The 11,526-nt window shown below is 47.1% G+C and overlaps 1 long non-coding RNA gene across 2 annotated transcripts; it reads right to left on the reverse strand.

Annotated features, from left to right (window-relative positions):
* Positions 1-2,686: 2,686 nt before the first annotated feature.
* LOC116470491 (uncharacterized) lies at positions 2,687-10,017 on the reverse strand. Of its 2 annotated transcripts, none has more exons than XR_004248625.1 (3): positions 9,844-10,017; positions 7,309-7,428; positions 2,687-4,539 (listed from the first exon to the last, which is right to left on the reverse strand). It is a non-coding gene; the product is annotated as an uncharacterized LOC116470491 (long non-coding RNA). The 2 variants fall into 2 exon arrangements; XR_004248624.1 differs by having other exon boundaries at positions 2,687-4,713.
* Positions 10,018-11,526: the final 1,509 nt, after the last annotated feature.

The raw sequence follows: 11,526 nt of genomic DNA on the forward strand, positions 1-11,526 counted from the left end.
AATTCCTCCACCCCAATTTCCTCCTCTCTGGGCCTGCTACAGAAACCTGCTTAGCCCCACCCTCCTTATCCACTCAAGTCTCCTATTCCAAGCCCTGCCTCTCCACCCTCCTCCCTTGGCTTCTGGCAGGACAGGCCTAACTAGCTCAGGCATCCCAGAGAGGCTGCCCGTGTGCTGCTCTTAGCTGGTGGGTGGCTAGCCCATGTCTCCACCAGCCCAGCTATGGCCACACAATTGATTTTGAGAGAGCACCTGGGTTAATTAGAGCCAGAACTTGGGACTTTGGCCCTGCTATGAAAAAAATGAAAAGTACCTGTTTTCTGGTACTTGATTAAAAAGCTGTAGAAATAGGAAGACCAGGTATCAGGAGATGGGGTCTCTGCTTAGCTGCTGCATGAAATGGCTTCAATACACACCAAGTTGGCTCTGTCTTTGGTGCTAGAGATTTGGCCATTTTGCACTGGTACTTCAAGGTCGCAAGCTTTTCTCAGGATGATGCAGCATCTACCCTTATTCTTAGCAGAGAGAACTTGAGCAACAGGTTGAAATTTGCTCACAAGACGTAAAGAAATTCCATTTTTTCCTCTGTGTAGTGTTAGGGAAATCAGCAAGGAAAGTTTAGCAATGTACAGCATGTCATTAAAAAGCAATTAGTCACCCCATTAACAACTGTTCTATTGAATCCACAGGTGATCTTAACGGTGACTTAAATATCCTTGAAAAAGAACACTTATTCAGGTACCAAATCTAAGGATTTGGGATTTTATTTCTCTACCCTGGCAAGTTAGTAATACTTTCTTCCAGAAATTGCCAGATTTTAGGATTCATAAGTCTTATCTGGAATATGAAAAATACAGATTTCTGCACACAATTCTCGATTCCAAGAGAGCCCAGGAATTCATATTTAAAAAAATTCTTTGAGGCGATTCTGATTTGGATTGTCTTGCACCTGTACTTGAAGAAATACTGCCTCAGAATAGGTCTAAATTCTTTATTTCCAGCCCGAGTTGAGTTGGGGACTAGCTATTTCACATTGTTTCCAACTCACTCTTCTACCCTTCCCTCAGGAATTCTGCAGCTGACTCCAGCATCTCCCTCCTCCCTTTAACTCACAAATGAGCTTTGTCAGAAGAGACAGCCTTGGCCTCAAAGATATTCCAGCTATAAGAGGCCTTAGAAATGATGTCAAGTTCATGTCCTTTGTAGGGACATGGATGAAACTCTGGAAACCATCATTCTCAGCAAACTATCGCAAGGACAAAAAACCAAACACCGCATGTTCTCACTCATAGGTGGGCATTGAACAACGAGAACACATGGACACAGGAAGGGGAATATCACACACCGGGGCCTGTTGTGGGGTAGGGGGTGGGGGGAGGGATAGCATTAGGAGATATACCTAATGTTAAATGACGAGTTAATGGGTGCAGCACACCAACATGGCACATGTATACATATGTAACAAACCTGCACGTTGTGCACATGTACCCTAAAACTTAAAGTATAATAATAATAGAATTTTAAAAACTAGACAAAAAAAAGAAAGAAATGATGTCATTGAACTGTTACTGCACCAGCACTGAGCTCTAGTCCTGCCCTTTCTCCACCCAAGGCCCAGGCCTCACACCTTGTCGCCTCCAGATCTGCAGGCCCCTCAAGATCACCTGTTCCAAAGCCAATTTCCCCATGCCAGCCCCTTCCCAGGCTCTCTACTTTTGGAAAAGAATCCAGGTGTGTGGGCTCCAGAATCATCTTCTCCCTGCTCTATGGCTGGGGCAGTCTGTGTTCAGGTTCCTAATTTCTAGAGTCAGACTCAGTTTTAGAATGAGATTCTCAATTCCCACCTGCCCCACCAAGTGGAGTTATTATATGGGCAATTAGGTCTCCTATGACCGTTTGTTTATGTCAAGCATCTAATCACAAGATAAAGACTACAGGACCCATTTGATTCAATTCACATTAAGCACTTAATATGTACAGGGCATTTTGCTAGGCACAGCAAGGGGTGTGAAGAGGACCCAAGGTGTTGATGCTGTTGTTGTTACTATAATTTGCTTTGTTTTACTAGTGAATTGAGTGGAGGGCAATAATGAGAGTAGGGAAATCTATCCTTAAATCTATATTTACCCAAGAAGACATGCTGTCTTGAGGCTGCTCATCCCCGTCTCATTGGAAGCTCAGGTGATTTTGTGTATACAATAAAGAATTGTTTCCTTGACTCACCTGTGCAGATCACAACTTTTTTTTTTCCCCAGTAATTACCACCTGGTCTCTGATTGTACCGTTCATCAGATGAAATTAATGGCAGCCTAGTCCAGTGGTTACAAATACAGACTTCGGTACCAGACTGCTGGAATTCAAGTCCTTGTCTCCACCAGCTTTCAGCTGTGTGGTTTCGGGCAAAGTGCTGACTCTAGGAGTTTACACCACAGCAGATATTGATTGAATAATCACATAGAAGTGGTAAAATGACAGTTGGGATAAATGCTAAGGAGGAAAGATACCCAGGGCTGTGAAAGCACGTGAAGAGATTTGTCCGGGTCAAAGAGTCAGATTAGAACTGGGATGGAATTAATGATGCAAAGGTGTTGGGTTGGCATCAGGTTGTTCCAGATAGAGAAACATCATGCACCCTGTGTAGTGGTCAGTATTGTTGCAGTAACAAATGATCTCCAAATCTGAGAAATTTCTACCACAAGGTTTATTAAAGGGAGGCTATGCATTGATTGAAGCTCTCTTCGGCTGCAGCAGTTTCCCATTCAGGGACTTAAGCTGAAGGAACAGCTTCCTAAGTGGGATATGCTATTCTCATAGCAGAAAGAAAGACCAGGAGTACTGTGGACACTTGTTCTGCCTCTTAGAGTTTCTGCTTGGATGTGGCCTCTGTCATGTCTGCTTTTGTTCCTTTGGTCAAAGCCGAAAGCCGATGGGACAGGGATGCAAGGGCCTCCCACTGGGGACATAGAAAGCTGCATGGCAGTGGGCAGGAATGCACTCCTCTTACAGGGAAAGGGGTGGTGTCAGGTTCTAACTGGGGTCCAAGGGGAGTTGGTGGGGTGAGTGGCGGGTAGCTGGAGAAACACTCAAGGAATCATAGACAGTTTTGACATGGCTTTACTCTCTAAGTGCGAGTGAGTCTGGGCATGAGTGAGCCTGGGGGTGAGCCATATGTACAGCGTTAGCAGGGTAATTATACTTTTTACAGATAATAGTAGTTCTGAGCAAAGCATGAGCGCATGTGTGTGATCACCTAATGCACCTCACATGGTGTGGTTACATAATGTGCAGGGCTATGCACCTGTGCTCCAAACCCAGTGAGTTATGCTGCTTTGGAAGGCTGCCCCAGCTTATTCCTGACTAAAGTGCAGCCATTTCCCTTACTCTCCACTCCCTAGGCCAAGAGTGTCCTCCAGGCAGAGACATGTGCCTACAGGGCAGAACCCTGAATCTATAACCCACAACAACAATACAGGGAGCAACAGCTACTAGGATCCCAGTTATGCTATTTATAACTATTGGGGCCCAGCATAGGCCGGAGCCTAGGGAGGCCCCTCTGTCTCTGCAGGGGGTCTCAGTAAGCCTCCCTAGAAACTTATTCTCCCATGAGACCCCTTGAAGGGCTGCTGTTATGTTCTGCTGACTGTCAGGGATAAAGGTACAATATTGTGTTCCTAAAAGGGCACAGATGCCTCCTTGGGCAGCAGTTACTATGTCTAAGGCCATTCGGTTTTGCAACACCACCTTTCTGATCTGATCAACTGCATCCATTAACAGGAGGAGGGCCCCTCGGGTGTGATTCAGAGCCTGAGCGCTGTGCTCTGCAAAAGCAGTAACTTCTGCTTTTACAGTTATGACACCCACTCCAGGGATAGTCACTTTCAAGGTGAAGAACCACCAGGGGCCTCGTTGCACTCACAAAAAGTGAGAGCATAGCACCTCCCAGTTATTCTGGCATCTGGGCAAAGCAGGGAGAACAGTGCCAGGTACATAAGGCCAAACTCAGGTACAACGTCCAGGCCAGTCTGCTGGTAGGTAAGGACACCCTGTGTCCTCAATGACCCATAAAGTCCCAGGGGTCATAAAATCCATCAGGGCCTGACCTTGGGTGGGGCCGCACGTTCCACCATACCTTCGGTGTGGTGACATGTGATATGTTTACACAGGCCCTGCAGGGTAGCCATCCCACAGTGGTGGTACCCCAGTGTTGCTCTATGCACTGCTGTCCCTGAGCTGGGGGTACTACATATTTCCCCACTAGCCAGCCCCTCCCATCATAAATGCTACAGGCAAGACGGGGCACACATGCTGTGGATCTTGCGGCATCCTTTGTCTGCAGCTTGCCCTGTCACATTCCAGGTGTCGGCCATGGGACTCAAAGTCTCCAGCCATGTCCAGTTCTCTGCAGATGCTGAATGTATGTGCCAAGGCAAGCCATCTGCAGCTGCTCCTGGAAGGATGGTGCAGATCCAACAGTTGGAAACATTGGTCACCTCAGTGAAGGTGTGGGCCCAGTCCACAATGCAGTTGGAGCATGTTAACCTACGGTCAAAATGACAGAGCAGGCACAGGTACTAACAGAGTTAATTCACGTCCCTCAGGCAAAATACAGTCTAACCTTTCATCTCTGGATAACAATGCAGATGCCAGGGGCTTTTGCCCTGGGAGATGGTGCCACACTTTATCAGCTCCGTATGGTTCCTTTGAGTCTTGTATCTGTGCCAAAGTCACAGGGAAGCTCATGATAGGCCACACAGACAGTACATATGTCCCCTGGAGAAGGGTTTCTTCCCTAGCCATTTCTCTATGAACAGTCAACCGCAGGGGCCATGTATTGAACACCCAAGGAGTGACATGCAAGTCATAATGTAGGCCCTCCCCACAGAGAGCTATGATGGCCAACCACTGGCGGTGGGGTCTTGGAGGGTCCATGGCCAAAGCCAGGATTTCTGTTCCCCTGCCTTCAGGGGCCGTTGGGGCAGGCAACAGGGGCAGGCAACAACAGGTTTCCATTCATCCCCATACCCGGTTAGAGCAGGTAATTCTTGCTGTGTATCTGCAACTGTGGTTGCGGGGTGGGCAGCCCAGTGTAACAAAGCCTTCACCAGGGCCGGACCAGCCACATTTCCGTGGCTGTTCATTCAAGGTTTGGAGCACCAGGTCCAACCTTGAACTTCGGCCCCAAAAAGATGGGGGTGTGACATGCAAGCATAACCTATTCTTCAAGAGCTCATTATATCGTTCAATCATACCCACGGCTTGCAGGTTGTATGGCACACAGAATCCCCACTTTATGTCCATTGGTTGTGCCCATTGTTGTACCTGTTGTCCAGTGAAATGTGCTCCCCTATCACTCTCAATGGCCAGAAGATAACCATACAGGGCACATAAGTGTTGCAGGGCCCAGATGGTGTTCCGTTGGTCGGCCACCCTGCAAGGGTAGGTGAATAACAGGCCTGTGGCCATGCCCACAGCTATTAGTGTATGTGTATACTCTTGCAACTTTGGCAGTGGCCTGATGTAGTCTGCTTGCCACCTAGTCAAGGACACTTGCCCTGTCATTACCTGTGTAACACTGGGCAGCTGCCTCTGTTTAGGGTATGCCTGAGCATATGCTGGGCATTTCTGACAAGCCTCCCAAATGTCTTATGTGGACAGGGACAGACCCCAATGCTTATTGACCTGTTGCATCAGTTTACCCCCGACGTGTCCCAGTTTCCAGTGTAGCAACAAGGCCACATCTCATGTAGGTGCCGACTCTAACCATCGGATCTTGGCCAAGGCATCTGCCTCATCGTTGCCAGGGGTGGCAAAAGGCATATGGTCTGACACATGATAACTAGTTATCTTTTTCTGATGACCCATTTCCCAGAGGTCTTGCCACATGGCTTGGCCCCAAATGGGTCAGTGGCCGACTAGCCACTTCTCTATTTTCCATGTAGTTAACAACAAGGTTAAGCCTCAATAGACTGCCCAGCTAGCGGTACAGATTACCACAGGTGTCACCTCCTTGGTGATCACCATCCACACTGCTCTGAGTTCAGCCCATTGGCTACTTTGTCCACACCTGGTTTCAAACCATATGGTATCAGTACTATGTTGGACCGAAACAGCGGTCCAGGCAGCAACAGCACCTTGGCTAGATCCATCTGTGTACCATGCCCCATCGGGAATGGGGGAATGCCCTTCCTTAAACAGTGAAGGCTCAGGGTCTAGGGGTGCTTCAGGCCCCATGTCCTTATCTTGCAGTAGGACTACAGGCCCCAAGACCTCTTGCAACTCTGCTGCTAAGACACGTGTACTCAGTGTACTCTGCTGCTCCAAGTAGATGCCCCACTTTGTTAAAGCGGATGTCTGTGCTGTCCCAGTCTGGGGGGTCATTATCCGTGATTGCACCTATCCCACTATCGGGTAAGTTGTCCACATGATGACTGCAGCCTGTCCTGTCATAATTTCACAAGCCTGAAGGGTGGCATATATAGCTGTTAGCTGTTTCTCTATCAAGGAATACTGGAGCTCAACTCCCTTCCACAGTTGGTACCAAAAGCCTACTGGAGTTCTCAAGCACTCCATGCAGTCCCACAGGTCCCACTCGGAACCATCTGTGGTCACATGCATGTCCAGCTCAAATGGCCACCCCTGGTCAACTACTAGTAGGGCTTGTGCCTGCTGAATAGCCAACGTGGCTGCCAGGAAGGCAGCCTAAGCGGCATCATCCCAGTCCCAGGTAGCTCCCTTCTTTGTTAACCGATGCAACAGTTTTATTGTTTGAGCTAAATGGGGCACAAATACCTGCCAATATCCCAGGAGGCCCACAAAAGTTTGCAGCTACTTCACCATGGTGGGCCGGGAATATGCCTGAATCTACTTTATTTTATTTATTTATTTTATTATACTTTAAGTTTTAGGGTACATGTGCACAATGTGCAGGTTTGTTACATATGTATACATGTGCCATGTTGGTGTGCTGCACCCATTAACTCGTCATTTTGCATTAGGTATATCTCCTAATACTATCCCTCCCCCCAACCCAACAATGATAGACTGGATTAAGAAAATGTGGCACATATACACCATGGAATACTATGCAGCCATAAAAAATAATGAGTTCATGTCGTTTATAGGGACATGGATGAAGCCAGAAACCATCATTCTCAGCAAACTGTCTCAAGGACAAAAAACCAAACACCGCAGGTTCTCACTCATAGGTGGGAATTGAACAATGAGAACACATGGACACAGGAAGGGGAACATCACACACCAGGGCCTGAATCTTATCAACGATAGCCTCTGGGATGGCCTTTGTCTTACCTGATCAGTTAACTCCCAGGAATCTCACAGATAATCCAGGCCCTTGGACCTTGGATTTGTTGATGGCCCAACCACATGCAGCCAAATGTTGCCACAAGAAGGGTGCCACTGCTTCTAAATCTGCAAGAGAATCAGAAGTTAACATAATATCATCAATATAATGGAATAGGTGGACCCATTCTGGACATTGCCACGTGGCTAAATCTGTGGCAACTAGACCATGACATTTGATAGGGCTATGCTCATAGCCCTGCAGCAACACTAAAAGTCCATTGTTGCCTATCCCACGTGAAGGTGAACTGTTCCTGGCTCTCTGGAGTGATGTCTATGGAGAAAAATGCATTGGTCAAGTCCGCTACATAGTTTTGCTGTCCCAAATCCATTGTCAAATGGTCCATCGAATCCATGATTGATGGTACAGCTGCATGTAAAGAGGGTGTTACTTTATTCAGTTTTCGATAGTCCACTGTCATCTGCCAAGTTCCATCAGGCTTTCTAACTGGCCACACTGGAGAATTGTGGAGGCTGTGGGTGCCACGCACTATCTGCACCTCCTCCAGCTTTTTAGTTGTCTCAGTTATCTCTGTATGCCCACCTGGCAAATGGTATTGATGAGTGGAAGTAACTCGTTGGGGTTGTGGCAGGACCTGAGGCTAGTGATGTGTATGTCTGCACAGCACCAGCTTCACCACATGCACTTGGTGTCTGATTTCCCTGGCCATGGTTTGTAACACCAGGCCATGTAAAATGTCCACCCCTAGAATGTATTCCGGAATGGGAGAGACATACATAGTATATAAATGGGGAGCCAAGTGGCCAATGCCGAGGTACAGAGATACACGTTTCACTTTCACTGACCGGCCTCCATAACTGTCAGTGTAAGCAGGTTTGCCAGGAAACTTATCCAGGTTCCCGTAAACAAGGCTGCAATCTGCACCAGTATCCAGCAGTGCCAGCACCCACTACACTTTGGTGGGGGACTAGTGGATCCCTAATTCCATATGTGGCCTCCAGTCATCTGATTTCCCCCCAAGCTGGGTGCCTCTGCCAGTTCCCTAATCAAACAGAAAAGGCTCTAGATTTCTGCCCGGCTGCAGCAAGTAGTTTTTGAGCTGAAATGCCTGGGTGGGACCTGGTCGCGCAGCAATATCTTTATCCCCCTTGGGCATTTTCTGGAATTGCTGCTTCAGAGATAACTGTCTCCAGAAAGTTAAGAGAACTTCATTGGTCTGCTTATCGATTTTCTCTTGGTCAACCCTGGCCAAAATCAAATCTACCCACATATGTGAGTGTGTCATTCATTGGAGCCCCCTTTTCTCCCATGGGGTGCCCCCGGAAGGCAGGGCATCTTCCCCTTTTGTATGGTGCAGACCCCTTGGTCCCACCGGCAGCCTTCTGCTTCCCCGAGAGCCACCATAGCAGTGGTCACTCCACGTATGCGGTGCCCTACGTCTGGGGTGAGGACAGCAGCTAGGGAGCTAAAGGTACTCGGGGGCACAGAACCCAACACAAGATTCCTCATGTGGGAGGTGAAACATTCATCATCTGGCCCCTGGGTGTTTAGGTCAAACAGCCTGCTGCATACCCATCTCCCAGATGACTTGCACCAAATCAACATACAACTGCCATTTACTTATGGTTTTGGGTATTTCATCGGCATCGATCCGCACAGTCTGTATGGCTGCCCGTAGCCACTCAATCAGGGTGTGGTCACCTTGCCCTTGCACCAACTGCCTGCTCACCTGCAACTGCTGATGGAGGGAGGGGTGAGTCATGATAGAGGCCAGCTTTTCCACCTCAGAGGCGGAACAGGAGATATTATCTGCTCCCTCGTCCCGCAAATGAAGCATCCAGGTGGACAGAGGTTCCTCTGGATACTGGCGACACTGCTTGCCTAATTCCTGCAACTCAGTTGGGGTATAGGCAGTATATAAAGTATTTCGTATTACAGCTCAGGGACTCCCCTGAACATGCCCTTGCGGCCTCAATGGCTGTTCATGATCTACCTTCTGATAGACCACTGGGAGAGCCCGCAATGGGGGTTCTTCCTCCTTTGTATCAGACCAAGTGGGGGGGTCTCCGGCCAAGATGATGGACCCAGGCCTGCATTCACAGCAGCCTCTAATTCCTTTTCCAAGCTCTATAGCTGAGCCTCCAAGCATCCTGCCTGCTCCTGGAGTTTCTCATTCATGGCAGCTTCTAACTCTTTCTCTGAGCTGTGTAGCTGGGCCTCCAGGTGCCCAATCTGTGCCTGGAGGGCCCTTACCTGTGCTTTACCCCTCAGGGACTTGGTGTGTACTTCTCGTAGCACAGTCAAAAATGCCATCCAACTCTGCCAGCAAAAGCTCACTCCTTTTTGGTGCTCTGTGCTTCCAGCTGCATAAGCGCCTTCTCCATGCTCATGGAGGACCCATCTACTGCTGCCCAGGTTTCCACCAGAGCTCATCTGAGCAGCATAGCTGCCGCTGGGTACCACAACCCATGTTGCAGCCACATGGCCAACCCGGAATCTGTGGGGATCAAAGGCTCACTCACCTCAGGATCTGTTCATGACTCCAAATGTCAGGTTCTAACTGAGGTCCAAAGGGAGTCAGGCAAGTGGCGGGTAGCTGGAAAAACACTTGAGGAATTGTGGACAGTTTCAACATGGCTTTATTCTCTCTCTGGGCACAGGAGAGCCTGGATGCAAGCCATAAGTATAGCATTAGCAGGGTAATTATACTTTTTACTGACAATAGTGGCTCCAAGCCAAGCACAAGCTTACATGGGTGATTACCTAATGCACCTCACATGGAATGGTTACATAATGTGTGGAGGGGTTGCGTGCCCGCACTCCAAACCTGCTGAGTCATGCTGCACCAAAAGGCTCCCCTGGCCTACTCCTGACTGAAGTGCAGCCATTTCCCTTACAGGTGGGAATGAACAATTGAAAAAAATAATACAATTTACTATATTAAGGCTCTGTGGTAGCAGGAAAATGACAAAAGACCTGGAGACCTGCATGGCTAGAGCTGAGAGAGCTGGTAGAGGCATAATGAGAGAGGAGATTGGGGTGGCAGGTGGGGGCCAACTCAGGTGAGCAAATCTGACCTTGATACTGTGAGCAGTGGGAAACCACTGACCTTTACCCATCTAATGTCTCTCTTTAGTGGTTAACTGAATACTTTTCATGTTTTTCTGGTCTCTGAAGTAATACCTGTTCATTATTAAAAATTTCAAAATGACCGATGAATAAAAAGAAAAAAAATACAAATTACCTTTAATTTTACAACTCAAAGAACCATCATTGATTTAAATTTCGGTGAATACATCTCTAAACGTTTTTCATGCAAATATTTTAAAAAGTAAAATTGGGTCACCTTCATCCATTGTTATGAGTATTTTTTACCTTATTAAACATTCTCTCTAGGATAATTTAGTTACCATATGGATGCACCACAATTTAACTAATTTCCTACTATTGGACATCTGGGTTTTTGTAATTTCTCCATTTAAAAAAAATTCCACAATAAAGTTCCATATATTTAGCAACATCCATGCAACTTTTAAGAAGGGGCATTTTTATCTTAGAGAGTAGGACAGATTTTAGGCCATAGATATATATTGCCAGTTCTCACTAAAAAAGAGTTGTGGCCAATCACACACAACCTCAGAGCATGATTTGCCGGCTCTGATTATAATTATTTCATATTGCAAATTTGATCAGTGGACAATATTGTCTTATTTTTACTTTGCATTTGTTTCCTAATTAAAAATAGAACTTTTAAAAAAACAATTCCCTATGGTTTCATCAGAAAGACTCATCTGATTCAAAATCTGGGCCTTTGAATTTGCTGCCTAGAATGCACTCCTGATTTCTCTTCAACAAATCATGGTCACTTTGTCCCTTATGACTCATTGCAAGATTTTCTTTGGCTTTCTACAAGACTCCTTCTCTTATTGTCTCTGCCCCAATTGTCTCCTCACTGTAGAAGCTGCTAGTGAAAATACAGGTAGTGAGTTCCACAGTGTGGTGAGATGACATGATTCACATGCACATTGTCTCCATATGGAGAGGGTGCTCTCCTGTGATTTAACTTTGTGACCTTCTACAGTGTCTCACCCTGTGTTCTGCACATGTTACGGTCCATAAATGAGTGAATGATAAGAAAAGTCACCATGGCACAAAAGAGTGGATAATTTTTGACTTGATGGATGACTCAACTGTGGAGCCTTGTA

Source organism: Hylobates moloch, unplaced genomic scaffold (assembly GCF_009828535.3).
Source record: "Hylobates moloch isolate HMO894 unplaced genomic scaffold, HMol_V3 SCAFFOLD_6, whole genome shotgun sequence".
NCBI lineage: Eukaryota > Metazoa > Chordata > Mammalia > Primates > Hylobatidae > Hylobates > Hylobates moloch.